Below are 24,832 nucleotides of genomic sequence, written 5' to 3'. Positions count from 1 at the left end.
TTATGCTTTAGGACAGCAGCTTGTAAAAGTCTGCAGGCTAAAAAACAAAATGCAGAGGAGCAGCTGAACGAATCATGAATTGAACTGTAAATTGAGCAGGAATAGAATTACTTTCTTTGGGTGAGTAGAATGGAAGTAATTCTTTCTTTGCAAGCACTATGTATCTGTAGCAGAGTCTGTGTGACAAAAAGCAGGAATTTAAATTAAATATAATTTTGATTGTGAGATTTTCTTTCCTTATGTGGGAAATCAGAAAAAATACTTTCGCAGAACATCCATCAATTAAATTTCAGTAGCATGTCAGGTCATGGACCTTCAGTTTTTCAACTTTGAATAAAGCATGTTTCTGGCACATTTGCATTTTGCTCACAGATACATTGCACCACGAGTCTTGTAGTCTTATCTTAAGGCTGTATAAAGAGGACACAATATTACACACATTTATCTGTGAGCATGTTTCAAAGAGCTCATGGGTATTTGCTTCTGCCTAGACATGCATAGGCTGTTAACTTGCTTGAGTTTGGCACAAAGTGCTAACTATCACAAGAATTAAGACTAATTGGTACTAAGGGATTAAAGTATGAGAATCCAGGTGGTTTTCTTTGAAAGAGTTAGATTGTGGCAAGAGTGCTATTGGTTTGCAAAAAGGCACTGAAATATCACAAAAAATTGGGTACTGTGATAATAAGTAAGTCTCAAGTGAATCTCAAATTGGCTTCCTAAATCAGTATTTGAAAGTGATGAACATCTGCAGTATTGGACCTTAATGTTCTTGCACTTTTCACTGGTGAACACAGAAACCTATCCAGGGCTGGCCCACCCATGAGGCAAGGTGAAGCAACTGCCTCAGGCGGCATGATTCACTGGAACAGCAGAACCCCATGTCGATCTTCCCTCCCTCCTTGTTCTTGATGTAGATCTTCCCTCGCCCCTTCTTCCCTGGCAGGGAAGGGATGTCTGGGATTACATCTAGGACCATCTGCATGAGACATATGCTGGTGATTTTGGCTAGGCTAAGTAAATGAAGAGCAACTTTCTATTATATTATAGGCGTTCAATGCCTCTGGATATCAGACACATTGGGAATATGGAGTGATAGCCTCACTCCCTCAAGGGCATCATGTGGAAGCCACGCACCCCAGTCAATGCATGATCAGCATTAGTTTGAAAGAGGCATCCCTGCATGTGTAGGGTTTCCATCATGGGAGCAGAAACCCAGGTCAATCAGGTTTTCCATCTCTGTGTAGGAAAATCTACAAGCATTCAGACTGATGGCAAACACACATCTGTCTAGAGGCACAGCCAGTTCACGCCATTAAAAGCCATGGCCATGTGTTCCTGCTGGGTCCCTCACACATTCCATATCCATGGGTATTGAATGCCTTAAAAGGTAAAGGCAAAGGACCCCTGGACAGTTAAGTCAAAGGCGGCTATGGCATTGCAGCACTCATCTCGTTTTCCAGCTTAGGGAGCCAGTGTTTGTCCACAGACAGCTTTCCAGGTCATGTGGCCAGCATGACTAAACCGCCTCTGGCGCAACAGAACACTGTGACAGAAGCCAGAGCACACAGAAACGCCATTTACCCGTACCTTCCTGCCACAGCGGTACCTATTTATCTACTTGCACTGGCATGCTTTCGAACTTTGAAATATTCGAAATATCCCAGAAACTCCAGCGGGTGCAGAATGCTGCAGTGAGGCTCCTCACAGGGTCTCTGCCATGGGAGCATATTCACCCAGTGATTTTCCAGCTGCACTGGCTCCCGGTGGAGTACAGGGTCAGATTTAAGGTGCTGGTTTTGACCTTTAAAGCCCTTCATGGCCTAGGACCCTTGTACCTACGGGACCGCCTCTCCTGGTATACCCCACGGAGGACCTTAAGGTCCATATATAGTAACACCCTAGAGGTCCCGGGCCCTAAGGAAGTTAGATTAGCCTCAACCAGAGCCAGGGCCTTCTCAACACTGGCTCCGGCCTGGTGGAACGCTCTGTCTCATGAGACCAGGGCCCTGTGGGATCTGATTTCTTTCCGCAGGGCTGGTAAGACAGAGTTGTTCCACCTGGCCTTTGGCTTAGAAGCAGTTTGATTCCCTCCCCCTCTTTATTTTTCCTTTCTCATCCTGTGAAGAGGCTGCATCCTAATGTTTTAATATTTTATCTTAATCTTTTAAATTGTATTTTAATCAACCTGTTTTTATTATTGGTTGTTAGCTGCACTGAGCCCAGTCTTGGCTGGGGAGGGCGGGGTATAAATAAAAATTTATTATTATTATTAGGTTGGCAGGAGCTGGGACAGAACAATGGGAGCTCACCCCATTGTGGGGATTCAAACCGCCAACCTTCTGATTGGCAAGCCCAAAAGCCTCAGTGGTTTAGACCACAACACCACCCACCTCCCTACTGAATGCCTAAATAAGGCTAGTGCTGTTTGTTGCTCCAATGTAAATAAATTATGAGGAGCTGAATACTGATTACTGAAACTCTTGGATTATTTCAGCAATCATATAATAGTTAATGTTGATTATGTATTCATTTCTAGCTTCTGGGCCCAATTAAAAGTGCTGGTTTTTATCCCCCAAAAAGCCTTAAGTGGCTCAGGACTGCAGTACCTCAAGGACCACCTCTCTGCAAATAAACCAACCCAGACTCTGTATTCATAGATTATAGAGGCCCTTCTAGAACAGGCCTTTTCTGCAGTGGCTCCCCATTTGTGGAATGTTCTTCCTTATATAATAGAAACTATGCTTAGTATTTATCTTTCTTTCTACTCCAGCCTTTGTAATTATAAAAATAACTTTGTTCCTCAGCACATATTACATCTGACACTTGTTGGTCTTAGACTGAGGGAGCAAGCTTTAATCTGTGTTGTCACACTAACAACATTTCCATCATTGTTAATTGGGATTGCAGTGGCGGTGCCTGCCACAGCCAGCTAGAGATATAATGGGAGACATGTGCATTCAGAACAACACTTGAAAAATCAATTTAGCAGAAAATTTTCAAAAGTAAGAAAAATGAAGCCTGTCTGATCTTGTAAAGTCTGAAGCCCAGAGATGTCTATCATACACTGTCATGTGGCTTTCTGCCCTTCTCACAGTTCATTAATTGGGTTCATCATGCGTTAAAATGACAATAAATACTGGCCTGTGGCAGTGCTGTATTGAGTACTGGGGGAACACTGGAAGGAGAGTGGTTTTGTTTGTTTGTTTGTTTGTTTGTTTGTTTTATATGTGGAACAAGTTGCAAGGGGCTTCTCAACCTTCTCCCTGACCTCTCCATAGACTTGACTGAACTTGAAATCAGCGTGCCAGCTCTTGCATGGATTGTGGAGTTTTTGACTTACAGAGTTGTTCATGTAAATGGAAAATCTGGATCAAAAGGGGAAATAACATGGGACAACGTTTTGATGATGACAACATCATGTGTATATGGCACAAAGCTTGGATTGATTGATCGATCGATTGATTGTTACATTTCTATCCCATCCTTCCTCCCAAAGTAGCCCAGGGCAGCAAACACACGAGTGATAAAACAATCAAAACCATCTCAAACCTCCCAAGAGCAATTCCAACACAAATGCAGACTGGGTAAGCGAAAGATCTCTACTGAGAAGGCTTGTTGGAAGAGGAAGGTCTCCAGTAGGTGCTGAAAATGCAACCAAGATTGCTGAGGGAGCCAGTGTTTGTCCACAGACAGCTTTCCGGGTCATGTGGCCAGCATGACTAAACCACTTCTGGCGCAACTGAACACCATGATGGAAACCAGAGCGCACAGAAACACCGTTTACCTTCCTGCCACAGCGGTACCAATTTACAGAATGGATCTGCTGCAAAGATAATATCTGCAGAAGGCTCCCACCTCCAGTGATTGACTACGTAGTCTATAAGAGGATAGATAATTTTTCAGTCCCAAATATATAGGACTTTATATACCAGGACCAGAGCCATGAACTTAGTCGAGTAGCTAACTGGCATTCAATGCAATTCTTTCGGCAGTGGCATAAAATGGAGGCTGCATCCTGTGACGGCCAAGCTGCCACATTTTCCACCAGTTGCAGCTTCCAGACCAGCCTCAAGGGTAGTCCCATTGCACTGCAGTAGTCCAACCTGAAGGTTATCAGCACATGAATAACAGTAGTCGGGCTATGCAGGGTCATAAGTGAGCCTATAATGCATTACTGTGTGGAAGTGCCCCCAGCTACATATAAAGGAAATTATAGCACTGCCATGAATATGTACATTTTGGTGATGAAAGAGTTCATTATGTGTACTGCACCCAAGGCCGTGTTAGCTGTATTTTACATCTCCCATTCTTTGTCCCAGAACAAGGCTGTTTGGCGACTGCCTGATTCATGAACCTGCATATGCTAATGACTAAATTAGGCAGGAATTACTCCAACAGAAATTTTGTTTAGGAATTCAAAACCAATACATCAAAACCCCCAGTACTCTTACTGCTTCCCGCTACTTTTTACATTACATGAAACAGAAGCCTTTCCCTTGGACCGCTAAAGAATAAACAAACAAACGAGCAGCAGATGTATATAAGAGGAAATAAAAGATTACACTTTCAATATACTCTTTCATTTCTCAGAAGCTCACTTCATTGCCACTGGAAAATGTTCATTGGTAATTCCATTTGGGTGAGAGGATAATCTTTTATACCTTAAAAAAAAAAAAGCTTTCCTTGTGAGTACACAATGCTGGCATTTTTCTACTCTAACACAGTGCTAAACTATGCTATTGACAGATACTTTGCCAGTTAGTGATTTCCCTTGGGAAAGTATATAGACTTCCTTCCTCATCTTAGTGGAGGCTGAGTGTGTGTGTTTCTGTGTGTGACCTAAAATATGTTTTTCCAGGCAGCTGGTCAAGGAAACAGGTGTCAAAGGGACTCTAAAAGTTCTTCCGTGTAGAACACCTCCCCCTTTCCCCCCGCTGATGTCAATGTCTTGTCCCATAACTGTTCCCTTTCTCCACTGATCTGAAACACATGCCATGTGTAATTTGACACACTTCTCCTTTGCTGTTTATAAAAAACCTGCTCCAGTTCACGTTGACTCAATTTCCTACAGTGGCTCTCTGTCAGACCTGGGAGTTAATGCTTCTTTGAGAACTGTCCGGATTCACTTTTAAAGGTTGCTTTTCACTCTGAATTAGCATCTTTGTGACTCTCCTACCACACACACACACACACACACACACACACACACACACACACACACAAACACACACTATCTGCATCCCATGAAAACAGCCAGGGCATTCATTCTCTCTCTCTCTCTCTCTCTCTCTCTCTCTCTCTCTCTCTCTCTCTCTGCTTTTCTGGCTCTCTTCCAGTCTGTATCACATGGTCCCATTCTCTCTGCACCCTCATTCCTGCATTCCTTCTGTTCATTTCAGTACCATCCTCTTTAACAACACAATCTTCTCACTGTCAGAGGGACAGCCTTCTCCTGCTGCTGCTGCCATCTGGAACAACCTTTCTGCCTCCCTCTCTGCTTTACTAACGCCTCCTCTCATTTTGAATCATGTCTACAAACATGACTGGTCTGTTTCGTTTGATCAAAAGGTGCAGTTTTTATCACCTCCAACTATTATTATTCATTATGAAATAGCAATGCAAAAAATGCAAGCGCAAGCACATTCTTTAGCGCTTGTTAGAAAGTCGTTTTTAGGGATCAGGGAGAAATTTGAGTCCGTTCACATTTTAAAGGCGAACTCACCTGATCTGCACTTTCCAAAATAATAAGCAACCCGAAACACAGCCACCCTTCAAAATTCACACTTCTCTGAATTTTGCAGTGCGGTTCTTCAGCCGAAAATGTACAAAAACAAACATAAGAGAAACCCTGCTGGATCGGGGCCATCTAGTCCAGCACCTTGTTCTTCCAGTGGTGAACCAGATGCCCATTGGAAACCTGCAAGCAGGACCTGAGCACAAGAGCTTTCCAGCAACTGGTCTTCAGAAGCATACTGCGTCCAACTATGGAGGGAAGGTATAGCCATCATGACTAGTAGCTGTCGATAGTCATAAAGGTAAAGGTAAAGGGACCCTTGACCATTAGGTCCAGTCGTGACCGACTCTGGGGTTGCGGCGCTCATCTTGCTTTATTGGCCGAGGGAGCCGGCGTACAGCTTCCCGGTCATGTGGCCAGCATGACTAAGCCGCTTCTGGCGAACCAGAGCAGCGCACAGAAACGCCGTTTATCTTCCCACCAGAGTGGTACCTATTTATCTACTTGCACTTTGACGTGCTTTCGAACTGCTAGGTTGGCAGGAGCAGGGACCGAGCAATGGGAGCTCACCCCATCGGGGGGATTTGAACCGCCGACCTTCTGATCGGCAAGTCCTAGGCTCTGTGGTTTAACCCACAGCGCCACCCGCGTCCCACGTCGATAGTCATATCCTGCAGCAATTTGTCTAATCCTCTTTTAAAGCCATCCAAGTTGATGCACATCACTGTCCCTTGTGGGTCCAAATCCCATAGTCTAACCATGTGCTGTGTGGAGAAATGCTTTCTTTTGTGTGTCCTGAATCTTCCACCATTCAGTTTCCGTGGTTGTGTCAACCATGTGATAAATGACTATGAAATAAGCACAATCTCTCGCTTTATAGCTTTGTTTTAAAAACAATACACACACTTGACTAAAAGAGGAAGTTTTATAAAATTCATATTAGTATGGTGAGAGGGATTCCCCTCTCCTTTTCCTATGTGCCAAATATGCTGCCGGCAGTATATTCAGAACCAACAAAAAGGAAATATCTAATTGTGGTTTGTTAGCAGACTGGTTTGCACAAACCATAGTTCTCTATATTTGGAAGCACAGGAGACAGTGGTTTGTTACAAATCACAAATTACAGTTTCCATCGTCCTCTCACAAGCATGAAGGAATTGCATAGGGGAAGGGATACTGCACAAGTGTGAGGTACATTTTGTATTAACAAAACCTGGCATGCAATAGCTTCTTAATTTTGCCATAGACTCAAAGGCTTTCCTTGCCTTCCTAGAGGATGGTTCTAGAGGTTTCAAAGTTTTGGACCCTGAAATCCTAGTACATGGATGTAAGTTGATAGTTTCATAACCCATTTATCCCCTGATCACCAAAACATTGGCTCAGGACTCAGAGTGCAAGAGCAAGGGAGATCATTTTAACATAAATACATAATTTCCTAATCATCAAGCCATAATTCTTCAATCAACTCTCTATTTGTATGACAAATCATGATCCCAAACAGATAATTTCCAGAGGCAAAATTATAAATTGAAGATGGGTAAGTTACTTTTGGACTTGTTTTGGGTTTCCTACACTTGTTTTTTTGTTTTTTGTTTTTGTTCCTCAAGCCCTGACAGATCTCTTTGATTAATATATGAGGACAAGCTACAACAAGTCCATTAAAGTACTGGAGCCTGATTTACACTTGCAGTTTCTCCTGCTATTTTTTTCAGTATAAAAGCTCTATTTGTCTTGGCTGCTTACACCCTAGCCTTCATAGACTTCTCACTTTAATGGCCCCAGAACAAAGAAAAGCAATAAAGGTGGAAAAGGGCTGAAAGATCACGGTGTACAGGAAATGCAGGAGAGACTTGGAACATGTTAAACTTCTATAATTAACAATGGCAAATGTCTTAGGGTATTACCAGAATCCAGTTAGACATTTCTACAAAACTTTGTTTTAACTCAATCTTCCGTATCATAAGATGGGGTTTGTGGCAATAAAACTATGGGGCAACTTGTTGTTTAGTCGTTGAGTCGTGTCCGACTCTTCATGACCCCATGGACCAGAGCACGCCAGGCACTCCTGTCTTCCACTGCCTCCCGCAGTTTGGTCAAACTCATGCTGGTAGCTTCGAGAACACTGTCCAACCATCTTGTCCTCTGTCGTCCCCTTCTCCTTGTGCCCTCCATCTTTCCCAACATCAGGGTCTTTTCCAGGGAGTCTTCTCTTCTCATGAGGTGGCCAAAGTATTGGAGCCTCAGCTTCAGGATCTGTCCTTCCAGTGAGCACTTAGGGCTGATTTCCTTAAGAATGAATACGTTTGATCTTCTTGCAGTCCATGGTGTCTCCTCAAGAATCTCCTCCAGCACCATAATTCAAAAGCATCAATTCTTTGGCGATCAGCCTTCTTTATGGTCCAGCTCTCACTTCCATACATCATGGGGCAACTACTACACACTAATCACAAGTTTGTAACAGAGCCCTGGGAATATGAAGTTTTGAGATGAGAAGAAGCACAGGAAAACCCTGTCTCTACGTGACATTTCGCTATTCGAAATCACCCCCATGCAGCTTCCCTGCCCTGTTCTTACGTAGAGTTCAAAATGCATGTTTACCACAGTTAGCTAGGACCCTATAACTAGTTATATACAGCCACTGCCAGCACATTCGAGGGCTTCTTAAAGCACCACTTCCCCCCTATGAAATCACAAGAGGCAAATGACCTGCCAAAAATCCCTCTTCTCTTAAGCAGAAAAAAACCACCTCAGCTTCAGGACAAGCGAAAGCATTTATTGCCTCTTTTGATTATTTATAGATCTGTGCTGTGAGCCTCTCAGTAACAACATTCATTATATTCAGAAGTCATGTTAAAGATTTTGTTATGTCCATTCTTATTTTCTAGGGCTTTCGCTGGGTAAGAGTTTCTTAGTTACAGGGTCAGCAGTTCCAAAAGGTGGCTGAAAAAGTGAGAGTCTAATGAGCACGTATTTTTATTCTGAGGTCAGTCTACTGCTTTCATGTACTTCCATTGCAGCTGATGGTGTAAGGCTGGAGTCTTGTCTGCTCCTGGGGCCTCTCAAAGTGCTTTTTCATGTTGTGTGAAATATTTTAATGGAAGATCAGAAAAGTATTCCTGCTGATGTAGATGAGGGAAGGGACTTTAAATTCCTTTGAAAATGGCGTGACGATAAAGTAACCAAATTAATATATGATGAATCAGTAAAAGGAACAGCTATTTAGCTTAGCTTAGCTTATTTTATTTTATTTTTTTTATTTTAACCCAGCTTCCTCTTTCCTGGCAGTAGATCCAAGAAGAGGAATTTCAGTCTCTGAGCATGTGCACTTGGGTTAAATTTTGCACAGCAAGCAAGCCGTGAAATGTGACGTCTGAGCGCAATTGTGGCTAGAGTCTCCTTTGTGCATTGCTTACGTTAAGTCAGGGGGCAAGTCCTGGAGAATGGGACCATGCTCCTGGCCCTGACTCTGAGGTCAGACATGCTTCCTTGGCGCAGCATCTAGACATCAACACATTAGTGTGTCTGTCTGCAAAGAAACAGCCTGCACCCAAGCAGCTGCCAGTGGGCTGCATGCATGAAAACCTATGTGTAGTGTTGGCTGGTTCACATTGGGACTGGAGAGGTGAAAAGCAGGGAGCCCAATGATAAATGAAGCCAACTAATCCTAGTTTTGTCCACACCCTCCTCCCTGCTAAGTTCTACATGGGCGATAATGTCACTGACGAGGAGGAAGATGACAGGCAGTGTCATCCCTGGAGTGGCCGTAAGTAAGGAGATAGGCAACTGGGGGCCTGATGAGAGCAGACTGAGGCTGGTGTGACAGTGGCCCGTTCTCTCCAAGGGCCCCAAATCCATTTTCTTAGCAGTGTAGCATGCTGATGTGTGACTATACAAGGCCAGGCAGGAGCAGGAGTGAAGCAGTACTCATGTGATGCTTGTGAACATCCCAGTCGTGGGGTCATCAAATTGCCATTGCCTAGAATTTCCAAAGCAAAGGAGGACAGAACATTTTTGTGAGGAGAACAGGAAATTATTCACACTTGTCTAGCGTTACTCCCAGGGGCACATCAACCTGCTTGTTCAAGCAGTTGTGTTTTGTTTTTTTTAATCCAAATAATTTTTATTGGTTTTCATGTTAACACAAAAACAACATATAACTACAGTAACTTGTCCAGTGGCACATTCTTATTAAGTTTCATATGCAGTACACAGTACACAAGCAATATGTTTATTTATGCATTAGCCATTCAAGTATCCTCTCCACAGAGATTTTTGTGTTGTGGATGGAATAAAAGTACAGTATTTTTTGCTCTATAAGACTCACTTTTTCCCTCCTAAAAAGTAAGGGGAAATGTGTGTGCATCTTATGGAGCGAATGCAGGCTGCGCAGCTATCCCAGAAGCCAGAACAGCAAGAGGGATTGCTGCTTTCGCTGCACAGCGATCCCTCTTGCTGTTCTGGCTTCTGAGATTCAGATTTTTTTTTTCTTGTTTTCCTCCTCCAAAAACTAGGTGCGTCTTGTGGTCTGGTGCATCTTATAGAGCGAAAAATATGGTATCTTCTGTCTCCTATGTAAAGGAAAAGAATGGAAGCCAAGTCTTGCCAAAGGTGTCTATCTTTGAAGTGCTTTTAATTGCCCTACTATGGCGAGTAAGGCGTTCCAATAGAGCCAGATTCCAAATATTATTTACCCAGATTTCAATGGGGATTTCTATAGCTTATTTCCAGTATTGTTAATCAGGCTGCTGATAACAGAAAAAATACTAAGTCTCTGCATTTAAGGTTATTGTTTAAATTTGAGTCTAACGATAACCAGGCAAGAGCTGAATTGAGGGGAAGGGATTGCTGCATAGTTTTGGAAATAATGCGGAAGACCTTTTCCCAAAAGGAGTATACCAACATGCAACTCCACCATGCATGAAGATATGTGCCTATCTCTCTGCAGCTTTTCCAGCATAGGAGAGAGATGGTAGTGTTTATTTTAGCTAGACATGATGGAGCCCAGTGCCAGCAAAATATAATTTTAAGAGAAGCCTCATGCAAACGAGCAGATTGTTCGTAGGGACAGTTTGTGCCAAATTGATTGCCATTTATTAATTGCAATGATGATCCCTAAGTCTCTTTCCCATACTGTCCTGAGGCCTCCTGTATCACCTGCAGTGGCATTCTGTGCCATTTCTGCCTTCTGGGCTATCTTTAAAAGAAGCCTCACATAGAGCTGATATAGGAGTCAACCTGAGAAGATATGAATGAAGGGACAATATGGCCAATTCTCTAATCTAATGAGGCATTTTATGGATTGTATGGAGCCGATTTAAAAGGCATTCCTGGCCATTGTGATGAACTAAAGTTTGTCCAGCGGTGCACCCAGATATAAACCCAGGGGAATTTCGAGGTTGTTTCTGCCCCTAGTGTTTTAGGAATGCAAATTCCTAACTACTGGGCAAATTGTCTGAAGCACAGAGTTGGTAGGCTAACTGGTACAGACATTTCCTGAAAGCTCTGCTTGATCTGGTTTAATATAAAACATGCAGACTTAGAGATACCATGAAAGACTTGGAGCAAGTATGTTATCTTATAACACTGCTATTGTTTTCATAGCTTAGTATACATGACCAAACAATTCTGATTTTTTCTCTTGATAAGTGAACAGGAGATTTTTGAGTGCAAACATGATGTGAAAATGCATAGCTCATGTTTACAAACTCTGCACATCTTATCTTTCTTATAACTAGCTCACTGCAGATTGTTTAAAGTTGTTTTAAATCTGAGTAAATATTACATCAGCCTTGGTTTTACGAGCCAAAGCAAATTAATTTTGGACGAGAGAGTCCTCAGAAGTGAAATTCATGGACCTCGTTTGGCTCCTTTCAAATATGTAGATGAGTATCTGGAGCAAGCTGAGATGGATTGGGACATTATTCCTGGAATCCTGATTTCTCGGATACTTGTATACTTGGGGTGAGCTGGGACCTTTCACGTAGAAAGTAACTTTATAACTAGCCGGTATCGTTCAGTCATCATTCTCGCCAGCTGGACTGAAACAGCTCGCTGATCCAGTACAAATCCAAAGCCATACCAATCAGAAGGAGCTTTACTTATTTCCCCTGAAACCAACCAAGAAACAATAGCAACGCCCCACGGAAAGGCTCCAAAGAAATGAGGCACCAGATGAAAATTACAGCTATGCGCGCCAAGAAAGCATTTCTTCAGGCTGTACAAAATCTGAATTCTATTTTTAAAGTGACTTTATAGCGATATGGTTGATTTGAGACAAACTATGTGGACATCTTTCTCCAATTAGGCAACGCCACTGCTCATAAGAAATCTCATGCACGTTCACATTGCAATAACCTCACCAGAGTGGCAGCAGGCCAGGTCTCCCCAAAGTTCTACAGCTGTGCCCCAAGCCAAGACAATTTTATATTGTAGCTCCAAGGAGCTGAACTGCCAGTCCTCATCGTTCGCTTGGACTTCTAAACCTTGATCTCATTTTAAATGAGTGGAGGACTTGATACTGTTCCCCAGGAGCCATTCCATGAGAAGTTATTAGCACTCTGCATACTAGCCCAAGACCTTTACAAGATGCTCACTCAACTACAGCTTGAACATCTGCTTTGCATGCAGAAGATCTCCAGGTAAAGGTAAAGGTAAAGGGTAAAGGGACCCCTGACCATTAGGTCCAGTCATGGCCGACTCTGGGGTTGCGGCGCTCCTCTTGCTTTCTTGGTTGAGGGAGCCGGTGTACAGCTTCCAGGACATGTGGCCAGCATGACTAAGCTGCTTCTGGCAAACCAGAGCAGCGCACAGAAACACCGTTTACCTTCCCACTGGAGTAGTACCTATTTATCTACTTGCACTTTGATGTGCTTTCGAACTGCTAGGTTGGCAGGAGCAGGGACCGAGCAACGGGAGCTCACCCCGTTATGGGGATTCGAACTGCCGACCTTCTGATCAGCAAGTCCTAGGCTCTGCGGTTTAACCCCCAGTGCCACAGATCTGGGCAAAACTCCGATCTGAAATCCTGAATGGCTTCTGCCAGTCAGTGGTCCCATGGTCTGACTCTTCATAAAGCAGTGTTCTATGTTCCTCTGATCCTAAATAGCATGCCCACCATTAGCTCCTGCATGTCCCATGGTACTGACTTGTCCATGCTAAGAAAATGGTGATGCGTAACAAATAATAAGAAACTACATGTGGAAGGGCCATAGGTCAGGGCTAGAGCCCATGCTTTGCAAAAAGGTCCTATGTTCTATACCGATTAGGAAAGACGCCGATCTGAAATGCTGAAAAGCCTCCTCCCGTTTGTGTAGACAATATTCCGTTTGATGGATCATTACTCTGAGTCAGCTTCCTAAGTCCCTAAAGTATAACTGAGTACCATAACTGTCACTAGAAAAGAAAAACATATATGGAAAATAATGAATTTCTAGCCCCCACATTTCTGGATACTATTATTTGAATTGCTGTTTCCCTCACTGAGTATTGCATTCATCATATTCACAAATTCTTCACATGCAACTTTCTTTTCCTTCTGAAAACAACCTTTACTCCTGTTCACTTTAGGGTATATTTGTAGGTATAACACCTCATTTATGAGTGTTTAAATTTAAGCATTTGCAGAATGCTACTGTAACCCTATATATGTTAACATGAATGTAAGCCATGTTAACTTCAGTGTTGTCAATTCAGTTATGAAGCAGTCTCACTGACGTATATGAAATAAATAGACTTGAATTTCATATATGGTCTCCGTGGTCAGAGGCTAAGAGCAAACTACAATAGTTCCATATACCGTAGACACAAACTGTGTACATGCTAAGGTTTCGGCATGCATTACCCTTCCCTGACTGTGGTGAATCTTGTTTTTTTCCTGAAATTTCGATCCTGACTTCCGCTTGCCATTTTTCCTTTCTGTTATGGCTCTGCTTTTGACAGAATCCTGCTTAAACCATCCTTTTTCATTCACTAGCTATCATTTCAGCAAGCAGCTGAATGCTTATGCAGCAAAATGAAGTGTTGAGTAAGAAAGCTATACAGCAAATACAAAATTGCAACATATAGCATGTGATTCTGATTAAGGAAAATAAGGTCCTTGCAGTGGGAAGCTGTGGCTTCTCCAGTTAGTGGAATATAAGCAGAGACATGTCTCTTTTCCTTAGAAGTAAATAGCAGCAAGTTCATAAGCAGCAAAAGGAAATACTTTTTGCACAATGCATAATTGCCTCAATTAAATTTTTATTTCAAGATGAGCGGAAACTCTTGGGTAAACCAAAAAGATATCTCTGGGATTAAGCCTCTGCATCTCAGTAAAATGTCCTTCTTTCTAAAGAACTGCTAGGCATTTTGTTTCTTTCCCTTCATTTCTTTTCTTTTATTTTAATGCAAAATCAAGCATAAACAAAATCATCACAGAATACAAGTATGAGCTATCAAAGCAGAACCAAAAGGGGGATAGGGTCAGAGAATCAGCAATACACTCCAGACTTTTGGTATAATATAAATTATAACAAGTCTATAATTGCAACATGTCTGTTGCTCTCCTATGCCTCCAGTTCAACTGAAGGTGGTTTGTACTTCCATTCAAGGAGCGAAGGGAGTCTGTTCAACGTCTCCATGCCAATTCAGAAGTGTGGTAGGTCCTTATCCAATTAATGTTTTTTTGCAGATGATGCAGCCTTGACACTTTGAGGAAGCTCTATGGAGACTCATCAACCATTTTGCCCACCCAAGCCTGCATGAAGTTCTGCCTCACCATCAGCCTGACAAAGATCAACATCTTGGGTCAGGGCATCATCAGCACTCTGTGTATCAGTATTGGTGAACACATGCTTGAGGTGGTAGACAATTTTGTCTATCTGGGCTCCACCATAACCAGCAACCGTTCCATTGATGCTGAGCTGGATAAGCATATAGTGGTACCTTGGTTTAAGAACAGCTTAGTTTATGAACAACTTGGATTAAGAACGCTGCAAACCCAGAAGTAGGTATTCTGGTTTGTGAACTTTGCCTTGGAAGCAGAACATGTTTTGCTTCCTGTTGAGTGTGTTCCATTTGTAAATTGAGTCCCCCACTGCTATTTGAAACCACGCCTTGGTTTAAGAACGCTTTGTTTTAAGAACAGACTTCTGGAATGGATTAAGCTTGTAAACCAAGGTATATTGGCAAGATAGCTATGGCAATGGTTCTCCTCTCTGAAAGGAATAAAATAATAATAATAAACATCCTTCCAGTAGCACCTTAGAGACCAACTAAGTTTGTTATTGGTATGAGCTTTCGTGTGCATGCACACTTATTCAGATACCGAAAGGGTTTAGGAGAATGTGATGCTAACAACCAAACCCAAGGTCTATCAGGCTTACATGTTGAGCACGCTGCTTTACAGAAGTGAGTTGTGGACAATTTACACCCGCCAGGAATGGTGCTTCAATGCCTTCCATGTGAGCCGCATCAGAAAGACTTTGGGTATCACATGGCAGGACAGAGTCTCAAACGAAGATGTGCTCTTCCAAGCCCACATTCCCAGCATGTTCGCACGTGATGTCTCAGCGATGTCTACTCTGGCTTGGTCATGTACACAGAATAGAAGATGGCAGGATCCTCAAGGACGTGCTCTATAGGAAGCTGGCTTCAGGCACCAGGCCTTTGGGCAGACCACCTCTGCAAATGTGACATGATGGCTGGCAACATTAACCCATTATATGGAAATCCCTTGCAGGTTGTGTATCCACAGAAGTGACCAGAGGAGGAATGACTGCTGGGAGGAGTGCAGAGAGAGAAAATGCCAAGGTGCACCTGTAGCAGCAAAACTGTATCCCTTCATCTGCCCCACCTGCAACATGTATTTCACGTATCAGTCTCTACAGTCACAGCAGGTGCTGTAACTCTCCAAAATTTTGACTTCACCCCTGAAACTGCACTTTTCAATTGTCTCCCGAGACAGACGGATGCCAAACCTCTAGCACTCAGCCTCATTATCCCCAAACACCCAAACTCAGCCTCATTATCCCCAAACACCAGATGGAGGAGAGTTCAAATTGATCTATCATATAGGACTGTGTAAGGATTACAGTCACAGATACTGAGGTAGTGCAGTTTGTGCTAATAATACGTCCACAGCATGGTTTGTGTTTCAGAGGTACAGGCAAACCATTTATTGTTCTATTTCCTTTTGAGATTTGCAAACTGGCTTCAAACCATTGTTTAAATCCTGGTTTTGTCAGGTTCTGTTGGTTTAAACACCACAGACCCAAGCATATATCTCACTGCATATGAAAACGCTTTGAGCACTACAAAAGCACCATATAAATGCCAAATATTATGCTCATAACATACATGTAGCACATTCTTACATCCTGCAAGCTTACTATATACCAGGCAAAACAGTTCTGCCCTTGCTTCATGCAGGTGTAGCATAAATAGGGTTTTTGGTATTGTTTAGCTTCATGAGTATTTAAGTTGATATATTGGGTTCCACCAGAGGTTCTCAGTCTTTTTGGGCCAGAGGGGGCACATTTGAAAATCTAAGAAACTTCCAGAAACCACCAGGAAATATTCATTTCACAAAAGAAAAACAAAACAGTGATGCTGAGGACCACCCCGAAACAACAGGCAAAATATCTACACATACACCAAACTATAGACAAAGCATAGACAAAAAAGGAGGCAACACTTCTCACAACCAAACAACAACAAACAACAGCAACCCCACCTCTTTAAAAATATATAGGGCAGGCCAGGAGGTCCTTGCAGGCACCAAAGAATGTGGCTGAGGATGCTATGGTGACAACAGGTACAACATTGGGAACCTAAATATTAAACAAGCTTCTGTTGCTGGGCAAAATTTCCTGTCTCACATAGCTTGTTAGCAAGCAGAATTGACAAGCCGATAAATAAATACTAGAAGAATAGAGGAGAAAGCAACACTGTTTACATTGAAACCTGAGTGTGTCCTATCACCTCATGTGATGTGGCATATTCATGTAGCTTCTAGCACTGAAATATAAAGCACACACACACCCTCCAACAGGCCAGGATCCATCCACTTTCTCCAGGGACCAAATGCCACACTTCTGTCCTCAGTTGAAGCCACAGAACACATTAAGACTCTCTGTGATGGTCTTTTCAATTGCACTGGAGATTAGAATTAATACAGCATTTAATTTCCTGATGACAAATAATAGCACAGATTAAAAGCATGTGTGGATTTTATTGAAAGTCAAATGGGTGGGGATTATGCTATTTCCAGGCCTTACTCACAACGGGAGAGTGATTGTTATGATTACATGACGAAGATAGCGGTACTGAGAGACGCTACATCTGTGAGTCATTCACAGAAGCTCAGCAAACAGCCTGGAATAAGGGGATTAAGAGGGCAAGACTGCATAGATGCTTTGGAAGGATGTGTGTGTGCTTGTTAGGTGTCAAGAGAGATAATTGAGGATTATGCTGCATTAAGGAGATCAAGCGGGACCCAGACCACATTTGCACACCAGATGCCAGGCTAAATTGGTCACCAAGTCTGCAAAGGGCTTTGCTTTCTCCACTGTTACCTTTCCCTGCTTTCCTGGAGAATCTATGAAGAGCTTCTCACATACATGCTCAGGAACACCTCATTGATCATTGCGGCAAATTTGAAGTGGAGAATAAGGTGTCAGGGAGTGCCTAAGGTTTATGCTACCTTTGGGGCTGTCATTAGTGGAAGGACCCAAGTTGATAGGAGGTCTTGAGCTGGTGGCCAAGGATTGCAGGCAGAGATTCTGTGCATCACCATTTTCTCAGACCAGATAATAGAACTGCAAGGAGACCAGCCAAGGTAACCTGGGCAAAATAATACTACTCTACCAGCTCCACAGAAGCTCCCAGATCAGGACTGCTGACTAATGTGATGAACTAGGAGGCTCTCCTCTGATTACAGATTGCTTTCACCTCAACTACACAGGAGCTGAGTCTAGCAATCACTGCAACTGACCATGAAATTGCATCATCTCTTGTTTAGAGATAATGTGCTGCCTAGCAGTCCCTCTGTAGTAAGCCAATAGGTGTGTTTTTGTTTTGTTTTGTTTTAACCATAGAAAAACAACCCACATGGATGTGCCTCTTGATCTATAATTGTGGTTTGTTTGACTTATATATTGTATGGACTTCTGGTTTCTCTCAGACACCTTCAAGCAAATGCTGAGGTTTACTGAGTCATGTCTTTCCAGAGGTCAATCTTATTATCATTTTTGTGTGAAGGGTTTCCATTATGCACTGCTGTGGAAATGAGCCATCTGGGAGGATGCCCAGTTACTTAATCTACCTGCTTACATAGCTGGATATGAGCAGGCCTCTCATGTGGGGCTGCTGCTCTTAAAATTGGCTTGGACATTTGTCATCAACATGTGGTTGTTACTCAACTGTTTTTGTGTTTCAGTTGCTCTAGAAGGGGCATTGGGTATCCTAAATGAGTACCTGGAGTAAAAAAAGTGGATGAAGATTTGAACTCTGGTCTCCTAGGCCCTGGTCCATCACTCCAACCACTACACCACACTCTTCAGTGTCATGTCATCCCTGACCATTGGTCTTGATGGCTGGGGACTGGTGAGTGCTTGGTGCTGTGTAAATATGGGAATATTCCTCTCTATTTATACTCATTGCTACCAGGTGCTGTAGAAATTCAAAGATTTCTTCTTCATCATCTTCAGCATCATTGCTGGTGAGTGTATAGCTGGTGCTGTACAAATGTGGAAAATGTCCTTGCTGAGTTGCATGGCAGGGAGGAGTGTGTTTTGTGGTTTGCCTCAGGTACCAATATGTCTTGGACCGGCCCTTATAAGTGAGGTCTGCATTTGTGAGTTTGTTAGGTCTGTTACAGAGTGGCTTTATTAACTAAGAGTGACTGTTCAACAGCTCTAATTAGGAGAGTTATTGTTGATCTCCTGCAGACTCTGGCTTTCTTTCAACATGGTATCAGCAGTGGGGCACATAGCAGTGGGGGCACAGAACCTGACATCAAATCATCCTCTCTAGTTCAGCTTTTACCTTGGGAAGTATTGGGACTGATATTGCCCTAGCTGTATGGACTACATGGGCTAACAGTTCCTTACCTGAGTCTTGCCTTTATTGCTGTCATTTTCAAAGTTCTCTGTGAGGTCTGTCATTACTGTAGTATCGGTGTTATTGAAAAATAATATATTTGCCATTTTTCTTTGCCTTAGTCAGCAGAGCTCACTATTCTGCCATTCATACAGACAGATGGGGTATGTTTTCCTGGGAAGGGAATCAGCATCCCAGTTCAGCAATACCTATATGGAATCCAGAACACTTAATGACCTGTTTGCCAGAGACTGTACCATGCATTTTATTAGCATTGCACTGTATTCATTCTCTCCCTCCGCCCTGATCCATGGCCGTTCTGCTGAGGGGGTAAAAGCATAACTACTTGGCTAAATGAGTACTTTGAGGATATGAAAGCTTGTTCATCAAACTACTATTTTTGTTTGCACGCTAATGGGAATGTTCTGCACTTTTCCCCCCTGTGGGAAATCAGAACCTGCTTGAGAACTGCATTAAAGCACAAAGACAGTCAACTGTGCCCTACAAGTAGGAGCAAGCCGGAATATAGAAATTTCCATGATGTGCTCCACAAAAATGTTTGAGACTTTTCACACAGAGAAATGGGTGAGGGGGGCAGGATACAAGGAGGGAGGGACAAAAACCTCCCTCCCCATGTGTTTTTTGAATGCAAGAGGGGAGCAGGAGGCTGCCCGCTTGCTAGCCATGCCCCTCCAGCAGCAACATGGTCATCACAATGAGAATTTATATAATTTTAAGGCCATCTAAGATTGTCACCCCTTGCTCTGCCGTTCTATACCCCACGACATTATTCTTCATCATGAGCACCTATATCTCTGATCTGGTTCCACATACAAAATCCAATGTGCTTTTAATTAAATACTGCATCCTTTCACAATATTTTTGATTATTTCAATACCCAGTTATATATTTTAATCATTTGCTGTTGGCTTTATTTGCATTTTCCCCCTCTTTACATTTCTATACACTGTTCTCCCATCATGGAAGCCAAGGTGGCCTGCACAGGGTTCCCAGAAAGTCTTCCATCCAGACCTGCTAAGCTTAGAATCATAGAATCATAGAATAATAGAGTTGGAAGAGACCACAAGGGCCATCGAGTCCAACCCCCTGCCAAGCAGGAAACACCATCAGAGCACTCCTGACATATGGTTCTTCAAGATGGTAATCTCATGTATCTTCAGCTTTGGGTAGCCACTTTGAGTACAGTTTCTGTACTCAAAAACTGGGGGAATAACTATGAAATGGTTCCATATCCTAATTCATGAGTGAGCAACAGAGAGATGGCGCCCCCAGGTTTCTCCGTCCTCCACCAGTCGCGGACTGTGGGCCGGGGGGGAGGGGTGGCATTATTAATCCGAGAAGATTGTTCTTTCAGGGCTCTGCCATCGCCATCGATCCCCGGCATTGAATGTGTTGGCCTAGTGCGGGGCTCCGAGGTGAGCTTGGCTGTCTGGCTGGTGTACCGGCCACCTAGCGCACCAGCAGCCACCCTGTCAGGCCTGTTGGAGGCGGTGGCCGGCTGGGCCTTGGAGTTCCCCAACCTATTGGTACTGGGGGACTTCAACATCCATGCTGATGCCACTCCCTCCTCACAGGCTCTGGACCTGGTGTCTTCCATGCCGACACTAGGGCTCTCCCAGTTTGTTTCGGGCCCCACACATCAAGCAGGCCACACGCTGGATTTGATCTTTGGCGCCGGTATAGATGTGATCATGTCTCCCTCGATGAAGGTGCCATGGTCTGATCACTACGCACTGAAAGCCAGGATTGATTTTCCACCCCCACCCCGCTTAGGTGGCGAGCCAATTTGGGCTCGCCCGCGGAGGCTGATGGACCCTGATAGATTCCGTCAGGCCTTGCGGGACCTTGCTCCCCCTGGCGACTCATTGACTGAGCTTGTTGAGGGCTGGAATACCCAGCTCCTGGCAGCCATCGATGAGATCGCACCTAAGTGCCCTCTGCGACCCCGCAGAAACCGGGCCCCCTGGTTTACCGAGGAGCTTCGGAAAATGAAGCGGGACCTCAGACGGCTAGAGCGAGTATGGCGGGGTGCCCGTGACGGAGCCTCAAGAACATCTTATAGGGTTTTTATGAAAACCTATGAGATGGCAGTGAAGGCCGCTAAGAAGTCTTACTTCTCGGCCTCCATTGCATCCGCTAGCTCTCGCCCGGCGCAATTATTTAGTATAATTCGGTCTTTAACGTCCCTTGAAGGACAGCCAAATTTAAATAACAATCTGACACACAGCTGTGAGGCATTTGCGAGCTTTTTTGTGGAGAAGGTCCTGTTGCTCCGCCATGACCTCCCTGCCAATTTGGATACAATAAAGGAACTGGAGGCCCCTCGACTGTCCTCGGGTCCAGTATTGGACCACTTTGACCGGATATCTCCAGCCGATGTGGACAGATTCCTCCAAGCTGGAAAGCCCACCACCTGTCCTCTTGACCCGTGCCCGTCATGGCTGATTAGAGCGTGTCCAGACGAGGTGCGGGCCCCCCTGGGGGGTATCATCAATTTGTCCCTTGGCACCGGGATATTCCCAGGGGAACTGAAGGAGGCGGTGGTGCGTCCGCTCTTAAAGAAAACATCATTAGATCCCTTAGATCTATCCAATTACCGCCCGGTCTCGAGTCTTCCATTCCTGGGTAAGGTGATTGAGAGAGCGGTTGCTGAACAGCTTGGTAGGTTCCTGGATGAAACATCTGCTTTGGATCCATTCCAGTCCGGCTTCCGTGCTGGCCATGGGACCGAGACGGCTCTGGTCGCCCTAACAGATGATCTCCGCAGACAGCTGGATCGAGGCGGGTCGGGGCTGCTGATTCTTCTAGATCTGTCAGCAGCCTTTGACATGGTCGATCACGAACTCCTGGACCACCGCCTTGCCGACGTGGGGATCCAGGGCACAGTCCTTCAATGGCTGCGCTCGTTTCTCTCTGATCGGGGACAGAGGGTGGCGCTTGGGGGGGAATTGTCATCGCGTCACTCCTTGGTGTGTGGAGTGCCTCAGGGTGCGATTCTCTCCCCGATGCTTTTTAACATCTTTATGCGCCCCCTCGCCCAGCTTGTCCGGAGTTTTGGGCTGGGTTGCCATCAGTATGCTGATGACACCCAACTCTATCTGTTGATGGATGGCCATCCTAACTCGGCCCCAGACACACTGACCAGATGTCTGGAAGCTGTGGCTGGATGGTTACGTGGGAGCCGGTTGAAGTTAAATCCTTCGAAGACAGAGGTCCTCTGGCTGGGGCGGGACGATATGGGATCGAGGGGGCAACTCCCATCTCTTGCGAGGGTGCAATTAGTGCCAGCACCGTCCGTTAAGAGTTTGGGTGTAATCTTCGATACCTCCCTCTCTATGGAGGCGCAGATTACAGCTATAACAAAGGCGGCATTTTTCCATCTCCGCCAAGCTAAGCAGTTGGCCCCTTATCTCTCTCGCCCTGACCTAGCCACTGTGATCCATGCGACGGTCACCTCCAGACTGGATTATTGTAACTCGCTCTACGTGGGGCTGCCCTTGAGACTGACCCAGAAACTCCAGCGGGTGCAGAATGCCGCGGCGAGACTCCTTATGGGGTCTTCGCTGCGAGATCACATTCATCCGGTACTATACCAACTGCACTGGCTCCCGGTGGAGTACAGGATCAGGTTTAAGGTGCTGGTTTTAACCTTTAAAGCCCTATACGGCCTAGGACCCTCGTACCTACGGGACCGCCTCTCCTGGTATGCCCCACAGAGAAACCTACGGTCTGCAAACAATAACACCCTCAAGGTCCCAGGCCTCAGAGAGGTTAGGCTGGCCTCAACTAGAGCCAGGGCCTTCTCGGCTGCGGCTCCAACCTGGTGGAACGCTCTGTCACAAGAGACTAGGGCCCTGCGGGACCTGACATCTTTCCGCAGGGCCTGCAAGACAGAGTTGTTCCGCCAGGCCTTTGGTCAGGGCGCAGCCTGACTCCCTCCGCTGGCAACCTGCACAGAATTTTGTTTAATCGGTTGCCATCAATTTGATTTTAACTAATTTTTATAATGAAATATTTTTAGAATGTGTTATTATTTGATTGTTGTTAGCCGCCCTGAGCCCGGCTTGGCTGGGGAGGGCGGGATATAAATAAAATTTATTATTATTATTATTATTATTATTATTATTATTATTATTATTGTTGTTGAGGGCCACATTCCCTTGAGAGTAATCAGTTGGAGGCCGCATATTAGTGGGAGTGGCACCTGGAGTAAAAAAATGGGTGGGACTAGAGCCAAAGGTGGCTTGGACCACACCCTTTCCTCTCTTTCTGCCACATCCCCCCTCCCTTTCCCCTGTTTCATCCCTCCTTCCCATTCACATTAAATTAGACTAAAGGCTGAATGCAGAGACCTCACAGTGGCAGGTTGTTCTCCTCCCCCCTGAATAGTGATGGTTAGTATCCCCATGGATCATGTCAGCTTGGGCTCAGAAATAGATTGACACCCCCCCCCCAAATGGAATAGTTCAACTTAGCTTCATGCCAGCACTGAATATGACATCAGGATATCTCAAATCCTTCATGACACTCCAAATCCAAACCCCTGATTCTCTTAACCCTCTCTCTGACTCCCTACTGACAGCAACAATCTGCCCAAGAAAAGGAGGAGGAGGAGGAGGAGGAGGAGGAGGAGGGAAGTGGCTCCCTCTCTTGCTATAGTTTTCCCAAGGGCCACCATATTGCAAGCTTCCAAAACTCACTTCTGAGCTCTGGATGAATCAGTTTCATTGGCATCTCTATTCCTAAGTAATCATACATGCTGAAAACCATGTGGTCAGTGGTACCTCCAAATCAGGACGTTGTAGCAGAAGTCCAGGGCTCTCTCTACTCAGCAGAACACAGCAGGGCTGACGCCACATTTTGAAGTAATGCATGCTGCCTTCTAAAGAGGGGAAACCCCATGGGGAAATCCCATGAGACTATTCAGTCCTGAGTCTAAAATTACCCAACTACACTACTGAACCTGGAATGGTAAGGGCAGCAAAGAACAAGAACAGGCTCCGTTCCCAACCTGCACATATTTATTTTAACACATTCATTTCTGAAAAGAGGTTCCTTGTGGATACTTGCAAACAGCTGGAAACCTCCCCACTCAGTAAGGAAGCCTTTGTCTGCCGGCTTCCCCATTTCATGGAGGGTAGGGAGACAGAGAAATATGTTTCATATTTTAATGTGACCATCCAAATTCAGTTCCTGAAATGATATGCAAACTGAAACACAGCTCTCCTGGGGAATTTGCACTTTTTTGAATTTGCAATGCCATTCTCGACCCTAATAATGTGTATATTGGTGAAAATAATGTATACAAGTGTGTTTTATTTGGGAAGAATCGCTTGCAAAAAGGCTTGCACTAGGCAAACGTGCACACCAATTATGTATGTAATACAAATTTTTCTATGGACTTTTATTACTCTTATTAATAATAAGAAGATATGTCAAAATGGGGCCAACCGCCCTTAAGATTGGGGGGGGGGGTGAGAAACAGAGAGAATTCAAAATCAACAGATTCATTCATCCCCAGTGGTGAGGTGCTTAAACATGTAGGTTAATTTCAGGCAGGTAGATTTGGACAGCACCTGCCGTCATGGCACCACCAAGCCAAACCCATGTGCACTCATTTCTACACCAGATAACAGATACACATAAAGAGGGATAAAACAAATCTCATTGCTTCAATAGCATGTGTTTGTTCTGTGTTGAAGACATTGCTATAATTTCTCTGATGTATAAAATAAGATGCTCTGAAATGTTGTGAATACGTTGCTTCTCTGCCCTTGTTCCCACCTGAGGCTGACCTGGAATGTAGACATCCCGTTGTACCTTTGGATCTAATGAACTGTTCCCTCTCTCCCACTAAAATCTGAAATGGTGCCCCTATGTACCATGATGCAAGAGATGGGAAGAGAGGGACCCCTTTCTCTTGACAATAGCTGTCACACTGGCGAATGAAATGAAGAGGGCGGAAGAGCCTCTGAAAAGCAGGTTTTTCAAAATGTC

The sequence above is a fragment of the Podarcis bocagei genome (assembly GCF_964188305.1).
Source record: "Podarcis bocagei genome assembly, chromosome: 11".
In the NCBI taxonomy this organism is placed as follows: Eukaryota; Metazoa; Chordata; class Lepidosauria; order Squamata; family Lacertidae; genus Podarcis; species Podarcis bocagei.
This window is presented reverse-complemented; position numbering follows the sequence as displayed.